This window comes from Mytilus californianus, unplaced genomic scaffold (assembly GCF_021869535.1).
Source record: "Mytilus californianus isolate M0D057914Y unplaced genomic scaffold, xbMytCali1.0.p SCAF_3, whole genome shotgun sequence".
Taxonomy (NCBI): Eukaryota; Metazoa; Mollusca; class Bivalvia; order Mytilida; family Mytilidae; genus Mytilus; species Mytilus californianus.
This window is the reverse complement of record NW_026262679.1, coordinates 119,161,060-119,172,966: the sequence shown is the minus strand read 5'-3', so window position 1 is coordinate 119,172,966 and position 11,907 is coordinate 119,161,060.

Below are 11,907 nucleotides of genomic sequence, written 5' to 3'. Positions count from 1 at the left end.
CGATTTTATCATCAACCAAAGCCGGGCTTCAGAGTTATTGTGAAACTACCTATTCTAGAGGTGGCGTGGATCAGATGTGGATACTAAAAAAAATCAAAAGATCTTTCAGCGTAAATACAGTCTAAAACTTTTCATCTTGCAATATTATTACAACAGTGACTTCTTTACACTTTACACAAGTATTCCCCACTCCAAACTAAAAGACAAATTAAAAGAGTTGGTCCTGCTTTGTTTCATAAAAAAGCATGGCCAACGTAGATACAAGTATCTTGTCTTAGGAAGGGATAAATCTTACTTTGTAAAAAATCATTCCGATTCAAACAAAAGTTCTCTGAATAATCAAGATGCTTGATTTCTTGATTGACAACATACATTTTATTTGTTAACTTTGGAGGACGTGTTTTTCAACAAACAATCGGCATTTCCATGTAAACCAACTCTTCTTGCCGACTTGTTCCTTTATTCATATATGGCTATCTTCATACAGAAACTTCTGCGGAAGAAAGAAAGGAAAGTAGCAGTATCCTTTAACTTCACTATCCGCTACATGGATGATGTTCTCTAACTAAATAATTCAAAATTTGGTGACTATGTTGAACGCATCTATCTCATTTAATTTGAGATAAAGGATACAACAGATACAGTTAAGTCTGCCTCATATCTTGAATTACATCTAGAAATTGACAATGAGGGTCGGTTGAAAACAAAACTTTACGACAAAACAGATGATTTCAGCTTCTCGATTGTGAACTTTCCATTTATATGTAGCACATTCCAGCAACAACTGCATACGGAGTATATATCTCCCAGTTAATACGATATCCAGGGCCTGTATTTCCTTGAAAGAGTGGTTGTTGTTAACAAGGAAGCTATTAAACCAAGAGTTCTAAGTGGTGAAGTTGAAATAATCGCCTCTCTTATATTCTAATATGACGTTTTTCAAACGCTTTGAGTATATACCCGTGGTAAAATACAAATATATTGTTATGTCAGTTGTAAGTTTGTAAAATTCCAAATCGGCAGTATAACTAAGTTTTCCTGAAGACAACACGAAATGTGTAAACCAAAGGACCGACATACCTTTAGCCTGAATCCATAAACTGAAACTTTAGGATACTAACGGATTCAGTCGAGGATTGTACAAGATAAGAAGCTTATCGCGAATAGACGAAGACAATCTTTCCGAATAATCATATTGCATCTATCTTCAAAAACCTTAAAACTGTCCTAAATTCATGACATATTTTATTGCCACCGTAAACACAGCTTGAATAATATCTGTTTTCTGTTCCTTCAAAATTTCAACAAAATATTTAGAACTGGGTCCGTCTACAGTACACTAGATATCCTAATGACATGAGTGTTCCTATATATTTCTTCATTCAAAACCTCAAGCAAGATTGAAAGAGTTAGTTCATTTTAAATAAAATGTTCAATGTAGATAAAAATTTATTTCTTTAAGAAGGAATAAATCATACTTTGCCAATGAAAACTCTGATTTAAACAAAACATTTTTACAATTGACATCATGAGGATATTTTCTTTATCGATAACACATTTGGTAGGGTACGTTTCGATGCCGTGTTTTTCAACAAAGAATCAGCATTCCTATGGGAACCAAATGTGGTCTTACTGACCAACAAACGAAAAACAAGTATGATATAAAACATATGAAGTCTTCTTTATACCTTGACTTATTTCAGGAATAACACTTACGGTACTGATTTTAAAGCACCAGATGCGAATTTCGACAATTATTGTCTCTATAGTGATGCGCGAGACCAAACATTTGAAGTCAAAACCAAATACAAATGTTCAAAAGCTGAAAAAAATCCAAAAGACCGAAAGTAAAGCCAAACTCGGGAAGGAATTATAGCTATTCAAAAGAGATACATTCCTTTAAAATGATTTCCAAATTTTTCAACAGCACTTTTTCGATAAAACAGTATCCGTATTTACATGACAGTACCGAAATACTTGCTACTGGACTGGTGATACCCTCGTCAACAGTCCACCAACAGAGATATCGACCCAGTGGTAGTAATAACATAAATGGTGGGAATTATTCTGCAAAAGTTGCTCATTTTGACAATGTATGTCTCTTTGGTTATGCACAAGGCCAACATATGTGAAAAAACACAGCCTAGTACAAATGTTGAAGAGCTGATAAACCAAAAATGGATAAACAATTATGCCAAACCAAGACAAGAAATAAGAGCTATGAAAAAGGCTGTTTTTTACAGCAAATTTAAAGTCAATATCGACGTACTGGCTGCTGGCAAGGGCTGGTGATGCCTTAAGAGGCCTTTTTAATGATATGACGTACCTTTTTATGTTTAAATATTCATTTCATTGACACTATTATCTAGTTATTTCCTTTTGTTTTCGTCTCCGCCTTTTTTGTTCAGCCATTTTGAATCTCGTCGTGACGTCATTGATATCAAGAAAAGATAACTCTAATAGGAAAACAGGTGTTGGCTTGTTTACGTTGTCTTTTATTCTATTTTAAGGACTTTTTGAATGAAAGAACGTTTTACTAACCATTAATACAAACGGAAATAATAATCTTCTCAGCAGTTTAAGTATTTCGTATTAAATAGTGTTTCAAAGCCTGAAAAACACCCGAATCCCGCTTAGTCATAAGTAAACAAACCAACACGTGTCTTATTCTGTAGGCGTTCTTCACCTCGAACATAGGAGATCGAGGATATGAGAGTTATCTGTTCCTGATATCAATGACGTCACAACGAGATACAAAATGGCTGAACAAAATGGGCGGAGACGAAAACAAAAGGAGATAATTTGATAATAGTGTCAAGGAAATGAATATTCAAACATAAACAAAGGTACGTCATATCATAGAAAAATATATAACGAAACGAAACAAAATGTAAACATTGATAAACTATGCACTGGCGATGAATAATAAAATAAAATGGGAAATAAGTGTGACCTGAACCTGGGTCGTAATTCCGAACGTTTTGAAATATGAAAAATCCGTAGGTCTTTGGTCAGCAAATTGTCACAAAATGTCATAAGGACCTAGGAACTACGGTTCCGCAGCAACCTCGATTGTGACATAAGTGAATACGATTTATCACTTAATTTGGACTTGCCATAAAAAAGACTGATAACCGGATATAATCAAATAAGCACATCGGAGTGTTTTTTGTACATTAACCTTCATCTGGGAAAGCTCGAACTTCAACATTGGAAAGACATGGATGCGGTATTTGCTGAAACGTTTTGATCTATATAACCAGGACCTAAATAGAACAGCCGAATTCATCTAAGGTCAACCATGTCTGATGGAGTTAGAACCATAGTTTTTCGAAAACGTTTTTAATTTATGAACGATGAAATAAACAAAAATATCATGCAAGTTCTCGTTTCTCGTTTTTTTTATATAGATTGGACCGTTGGTGTTCCTGTTGAATTGTTTTACACTTGTCATTGTGGGGCCCTGTATAGCTTGCTGTTCGATGTGAGTCAAGGTTCCGTGTTGAAGGCCGTACTTTGGCCTATAATTGTTTACTTTTTACACATTGTGACTTGGATGGAGGGTTGTCTCATTGGCACTCATACCACATCTTCTTATTTCTAAGTACCGCAGCACTGACTACTGAGTCTTTGATTATACCACCTAGAACTAATTTAAAATAAGCAGCGGTATCTGCCTAGTGGTATGTAATAAATAAACACCTTATTAATTTTGTACATCCGAGGCGCGTTTCTGAAATTTGCCTTAATCAGGTACGCTAAAATCTTACCATTTAAATGCTAGGGATGCTTGAATACGTTGCAACGTTGAGAGCTATATAAACATATAGGTTATAAACATGATAGTCAAACGCATCTAGGGTAAACTTTGCCTGAGGGAATTTAAATAATAGTTTCTGAATAATTTTTCAATTTAAGAAGGGTGATATTTAGATAAATTTATGTTTTAAATCATGTCAGTAGCGAAGCACTAAAATATAACTATGTTAATCGCACTTATCATACAGTCCGTGTAACGTAAAAGTTAACAATACGAACGATGCCCGAACCATGTACGGACGATGCCCGAACGATGTACGTACGCTTCCCGAACGGTGTACGAATGCAAACGAAACGCTGACCGAACGTTGTACGGACGGTGAACGAATGATGTACGAACGAAACCATGTACCATAAACCATACCATTAACGATAACATAAGCGCCCTTGTATCGTAAATCGTATGGTTTTGGGTACATCGTTTCATTTAGCGTATACCGTATCGTTTAGCGTACATCGTTTCGTTTAGCGTATATCGTATTGTTAAGCGTACATCGTTTCTTTGCGTGCATAGTTTCGTTTCGCGTATATGTGGTTTTTTTTTAATATAAACATGAATTGTATTCTGTTAAGTCTTTTTATATAGGTGATAATATGCGTAAAATTTATATTGGATGCATGTTTTAGTTTTTAATTAATAATCTAATAAATTATAATTTAATCTGACTCGATGTTGATCCAACATTATTTACATAAAAGTTTGAAAAATAAACACTGAAATAAATTTAAACAAATTAAAAGATACAATTATGATTTTTTTTAGCCGTAGAAATACGGACTTGGTGAATGTGCGAGTAAACTACAGTCTGTTGAGTATTAAACCATTTTTTTTAGATTATAGATTTTTTTTCTTCATTTTCAAATCAGACGAAAAAAAACCCAAATATTCTAGAAATTTCAAATAAAAACAATTACTCATTATGTGCCTCATCAACCTCAAACATAAATCCCTACCAATGTACAAACGATTGTGTATTATTTTACCAATAAATGCACTTGATTTTAAACAATCATCAACGATTGTCCGGCAAAAAACTAGACCATTTCCCTCTATTCTTTAATTTTCTTAAACCATTTTCCTCTGTGCTTTATTTGGCCTGTTATACTCTATTCTAATTTTATAAAAAAAAAATCTTTATTTTCCTGTATCTATACCTCCTTTATTCAGAGCAACCCACCCTAAATATACATATGATACACACGGTCTATAGGTCATCGCTTGTACCGTGATACACATGTTTGCATAACAAATGATACCGTGACCTTGTTCATATTTATAACATTGTAAATGTCCTCCTAATGATAAATCTAATAGTTACCACTGGACATTAAACAGCTAACTATAAATTCATCCGTCATATTCTTAGTTTTGTTATAATGTGAAAATCAAAGAACATGATGAAACAATAATTATTGCAGATTTTCACTACGGAAATAATGGGAAATAATTGTAAACAAAACCACTCAATCACATCCCTACACCACAAATTAAAGTCTAGCCTTTTCGCATTAAAATACATTATTTTCATAAATCTATTTCTAAATAATTTTAAACAATTTTAAATCGAACGGTAATTTTTCTTATTTGCCTTAAAAAAAACAAAAAAAACAAACAATTATTTTCATTTCTCATTTTAAACAGATCGATGGTTTTTCAATGGTCGGTGCCTGTCAGCATTTATAAAATCTAACTACGTGTTTGCCAGAAAGAAAGCTACATAGAACAGGAAAACAACAATGTCTTAGAAATACTCCCAGGCCCTATTTTCTAATTTCTGTTGTAATGTGGTGTAATGCAAAAAGGGTAACTCCTGAATACTGATTTGTACCCCTTAAGCATTTGTGGTTAATAACAAATCTATGGTAGTCTCTTTTTTTTACTCGCAAAGTATTCTTCTAAATCATGTTTTATTTATGAAAATTCCTCATGGCTGACGAATGTTAAACATTGATCCCTAGATTTTCAATTGTTTAGTTGTTAGGTTACTGTCTGATCTCGCAAACCTGACATTTTATGGTCATTATTTTTTGCATCAAATTGCACCAATGTTTTAAGAAGATATAAACGCGACACCGTACGAGAGTCGTTATTTTTCATAAACTATTAGTATTTTTTTCTATAACGAAATACGAAACCACTTCTCGCAATTCGCTTTGGGGTTATTGTGCTTGTCTATTGACAAATTATGCATGGCCTTGTCTCAAAAACAAAAAGTATAATATAATATAGAGTAATATATAAAACTGGACCAGAGTAAAGAGTTGGGAAGTACGAATTCCGAATTTTGATTGAATGTTCTAAATCTTAGTGTATTTCTGATATATGATTGTACAGACTCAAACATTTCTTTGTTTTGGTGAAATGAAAGGTCACCGTCACCAGCCACTAATAAAAGCAAAATGGATATAGTAGATCTTTCTAATTTTGAACACAATATTTCTCTTGCTTCGTTGATAAAAGGGCACTTAAAAAATAGTGAATACTATTCTCAACAGGATGACCACAGCTGCATGCGGGATTGGGTTTAATATTAATAAGGTTTAAATCTGCATTTGAATAATTGCACCATATTTATCAACTGTGTAACAATGACATTAAGATTTCTATCACCACAACTAAAATAGGAAGTGCGTACTGTGAATAAATACTCAGTTTACTATTATTTACAGCAATTTATCACATATAATACCGCGTTAACAGTACGGTAGACAGTCTGAAGGAGACAGCATCAAGGATTTAATAAGGCAAAGCCTTTGTTGTACTCAATCTTACTAAAGTTTTCTTTATTATATTTAATAGATATATATCCGAGATACGATAATGTAGTTTTCTTTTTTATAACACATCTGATCATCTATGATGGGATAATGTTTAATGAGAGAATTTAACCAGACTGAATAACGTAGAAATGACCAATCAAAGGTCACTGTACGGCCTTCAACAATGAGCAAAATCCATACAGCATAGTAAGATATTAAAGGCTCCGAAATGACAAATGTAAAATACACTCAACACTGTTCAAACATCACCGCACGTCAAACTTTGAACAACAGAAAAACCTGATTAGACATTCGTGACAATTTGGCACGCCCTCATGAATTGACGGCGAAAGACCTATTATTATTAGTTATAACTTATAAGTTACTAGTTTCCTGTCTATTCTGTCATTTATTGCATTTGATTTGTAATTTGTCCTCATGTAACACATATTTGTGTTTGAGTGTAAATAAGAATTGAAAAATGTATTTTGCGTTAAATGTGCAATGAAACCACGGATTCGTTATCTTCAAAAATAGTTCTGAAACGGTTGATAAAATGTGGAATGTCTGAATAGAAATATAACAATTATGTCCACTGCGCGATTATAAAACGGGCTATATTTTGATATTTTGAGATACTATAAGTAATTGTTTTCTGTGATAGAATTTTAGAGGTCAATAAGACTTTTAATCAGTTGGATTTTCAATTTTAATAAAAAAAAAATGTGTTTGGTTTTCTTCTTTTCTTTTAATTCATATCATGATTTTTTAGTTTGAACGTATTTTATTGTTCCAAAATGACAAATGGATTAGACACAAGTTTTTCAACTTAGTAACGTCTTCTCTAATACATACATAAATATACACATGAATGAACATTACATATATCTGACTTTAACCAATTATTATTTTAGCATGAAGATATAAAAATAAATTACATATAAATTTTAAGAATCGAATCATTGGATATGTTCCACTTAATATAACTAATCAAGTGCGCCTATCTTCAGAAGAAATAAATACAAACACACCGAGCTGTGTGAAAATAAAATATGTTAGTGTACATGACAAGTCATGTGTGTGAATTTGTTTAAATGTAAATTATACACTCATAGTTTATGATGTGATACATATTAAGTCGCTTTTCTAGTTACGGATTAATAGAAAAACGGAATAAATCTACACGTAATTGTAAGTATCAATTTATTTTTTTAATTAAATCCATTGAAACGTTTCAGAATACAATAGTCAATCATAAAGATCATTCGATTACCGTATCCTTACGAGCATAAACTGATCATGTTTTAGTAAGATCTGTTACAGCATAAGGTTGTCAAAGTTGAGAAAAACGCTTGATACTTTTTATATACTTTTGTACAGATAGAAAAACACTGTAATTTTCGTCAGAACTCAAAGACTCATCACCAGAGAGCAATACATAAATTGTAATATTGACAGCAAAAACATTGATTTCATTTATCATAATAAGCCTTTGTGAAGAAAAATTGTTACAATATAATAAATAAATAATGATTCTTCGATATTTCCCATTGTCTTCTGAATATTTTTTAAGTTGATTAGTTTAAAATTTGTATACCAAACATTTAAAATTTTACTCTACGTTTATAAATAGCATTGAAAGTACAACATCTTATAAACGATAAACATTGATAGAGGTTAATGAGCCCCTCTTTCTCATGTTGCGATGGAGCATTTTCGTTATTTGATTTAACGAGTTTAACAATCGAAACCCCTGAAATATCGTGCTTGTCAAAAATGGCGAAACTGGACTTCCAACAGCGGACAATGATTTCTAATTATACAATATTCTTTCAATGGATTTTTAAATGCAATGTAGAACTTATCAATTAAGACATTTCTTATCCCTTTTGAAATATGAAGTCACTTGCACGAAGAAGATTGTCTGACGTATGAAAATTGAAAAAAAGGAATGACCGGAGTTTAGAGAAAAAAGGCAGTATGGACATCTTGCCAAAAAGAAAAGGCATGATGACTTTATGTAAAACAACTCAGAAAAAATTAATAACTAAGAAAGGCAGAACAGAATAGATCTAGAGTGTAAAATAAAAAAAAAGCAGGACTACATTTACATTGAGATTACATTTAAAGAAAAATGCAGGACAACATTTTTCGTCCTATCAGTTTTAATATAGGCGTGGCAATCCATCACTTTTATCCAATCAACTGTCCTTAATAATAAAGATTAGCGTGCAATTGTGTCTGTATCAAGTTAGATAAATATATTCATATTTCTGGACGTACATATGTTGGGGTTTAGGCTATTTCATTCGATAGTAGTAGATGAAAAAAAGGATTTTCTGATATTTTATCTATAACTGATAAAAGTGGCATTAAATTGTAGAGGTAGTCCCACTTTATGTGAAGAATAGAACATATTGAGCTTTTTAGATTTTCTTCTGTTCACTGCCAAATGTCGGCCTGTACCACTGAAAATATATAACTTCCGGACTAGCAAACACGGGCAACCCAGTTCAGGGGTTAAAAAATTTTGTTACAGGTAACTAGCCCAGGACTTATTTGCAGCAGGATTTTACTAGCCCTGTTGGAAGAACCGCTAGCCCATCAAAACTGACCTGCTAGCCCAAGAATGCCTTACAAATCAGAGTTTGCTGCATAATTACAAATTGGGTGTGGACCCCTTGTTTTGAAGGCAGCATTATACACTGAAGTTAATAATTTTTGTTGACCTGCTTTTTATTCTGTTGGTAAACAAACAGTGGGGCTTATCCTAAATTAGTTGTTCCCACATACAAAGCAGACTTTTTATTGGCATGCTCGAGAAAATAACGGCAACAGTCTCTGTTTTTTTCATCAGCAACACGGCCGACCTTGCCCAGGGGAATCGTTCTTTCCGGGACACTTTAAATTTTCCTTTCCGCTTTACCCGGTCGTATTTGGCATTTTTGGGGGATGAATTGTCAGTCTTATTACCCCCTTTTACCCCCTTCATCTACAGTTTTTCGTTTTAAAACTGACGAAGTTCCTGGGGTGCCCGTACTAAAATATTTAAAAAAATATTTGGTTGCATGGATTTAGGTTTCGTGCTCAACAGCTGTCCAACAAGACAGGTCAATACATCATACCCCCAGTACCGTTAATTGAAAATCTCGGCATAAGAAATGTACAATACCCCACCCCACCCTGGTACTAAGAAATCGATATTTAAAGTACGAGAATTGCAATCAATATATGATACCGGGCCACCCAGAGTTAATCGTTCTATTTTTAAAACATGTACAACAGGACCTGTACAAACCACTTCAAATTCTTGGAATCCCGGATGACGTAATTGAATCTGATTGGCTAAGATAGAACAGTGATGAAGGGATTTTCCACTTTCTATTTTGGAAACGCCAAGAATGTTTTGTTACTAGTCCGTCGGACATATTGGTTTAAACATTTTGATTGCCCGAGGCGTAAATGCTTTAGTCCCGGGCGTCGGGCTAGTGGATTTTTTAACCCCTGCAGTTACTAATCTTCCTGCTTCCAACTAAACGTCATGTTCTAGATTGTCGGAATCTTGTTGAGTACAACCATCCCATGACTCACGTGCATATTACATAATTGGTCTTATAAGTGTTAAGTTTATGCGAATAAGATAATTCCTAGTCAATACATATTTCAATTTTTTTAGAAATTTAATCTTGTGCTTGCACACTTTAAAACGTTTTCTATATTGTATAGAATTTACCATTGGAATCAAAAGTTGTACCTAAGTGTTTATGACAGGAGACAATTCTACTACTTGATATTGAAGTTCTATTTTAATTTCATCTGGAGAAGAATTACAGGAGAATAGCATAGTAATTGTCTTGTTAGGATTAAAATCAATAAACCAATCCTTAGACCATGCTGAAATTTGCTCTAAATCGCTATTTAAGACATCCTCTATTGTGTGAGGACTATTTCTTGAATAAGAAAGGGATGTTTCATCAGCACACAATCGAGTTAGACTTATCAAATTACCAGCTATGTCATATACATGAATAAGGAATAGTAGGGAACCTAATACAGAGCCTTGTGGAACTCCTGCATTATTATTCTCAAAAGGAGAATATGAACTTGAAACAAAAACGCTTTTTGTATATTTGAAATATAACTAATTAAGTGATAAAATACATTTTTAAATACATTTTTTTTTCAAATACTTTGCCCACTGCTGATAATAATGAGATTGGTTTATAATTGGAAATTAGTGATTTGTCTCCGGTTTTGAAAATAAATATATGCTCAAAGTCAACTCATTTTAAAGAAGTTTTGAAAATAAAATGGTTAAATGCTTTTTTTTTTACATAAAGCACAAATAAATTTACATACATCATCAGATCAAAATATCTTAAATACCTCAGTCCTAAGATACCGTGTATATTCAACTGAATATACCATATCGATAATTTTACATTCGTACTTGTTACGTAACAAGATCTGTGACCAGGTAAAAAGATCCAGCAGGTGGTATATATTCTAAAGTGTTTATCGCCTTCCATTATACATCTGACGATGACATTTAGCTTTAGAGCCATTTTGTTTTCGCAAAGAAAAAACAAAAATTAAAAAAAATTATATATATTCCGTTGAAAAATCTTTTTAAAGGTAAACTGATAAGCATAACGTCTTCGCAATTTCTTGTCTAGATCCAGGGACACAGATGTCAGAATGAATAAGAAAACACTAAATTCTTAAACAATATATTGTAAAATGGACACCAAGCACATTTTGATAGACTAGTGTAGTACTGATAGATTTTCTTGTGTATTTTTTTCTATGTTCTGGAAACTTCAACATCCGATCAACAATACTTAAATTTAAAGTCCTAAGTTTTATAAATTAAATATATTTTTTTTAAATATCATTTGCAAGGCTGCATGCACATTGCACCTATCGTTTTCGTATATTTCTTTTCCGCCATGCATAAGTTTAATGTTTACTTTGACTTCTATATATATATAATGTGTTTCAGAGATCGATTTATAAACTTTATGCTTCAAAAAATTAACCCACACAGAGCGATAGCACAGACAGAAAAATGCTCTGGAAAGAGGACTGTTTGCAAATCATTTTGAAATAAAAACTGAATTATTTTGATATCCTAATGATAATGTTTCTTTTTGACAGCACTATATTTTATTGATTATTCAATATATGTATATGGTATCCGGCATTTATATACATGTACATGCATAATGAAAATCCCTTGGATAAATTTTAGTTGATTGATTGTAAGGTGTTTAATGTCCAGTGTAAACAATTTCAAACATTTCTATGAAGAAAAGAGTTTCTCATTCC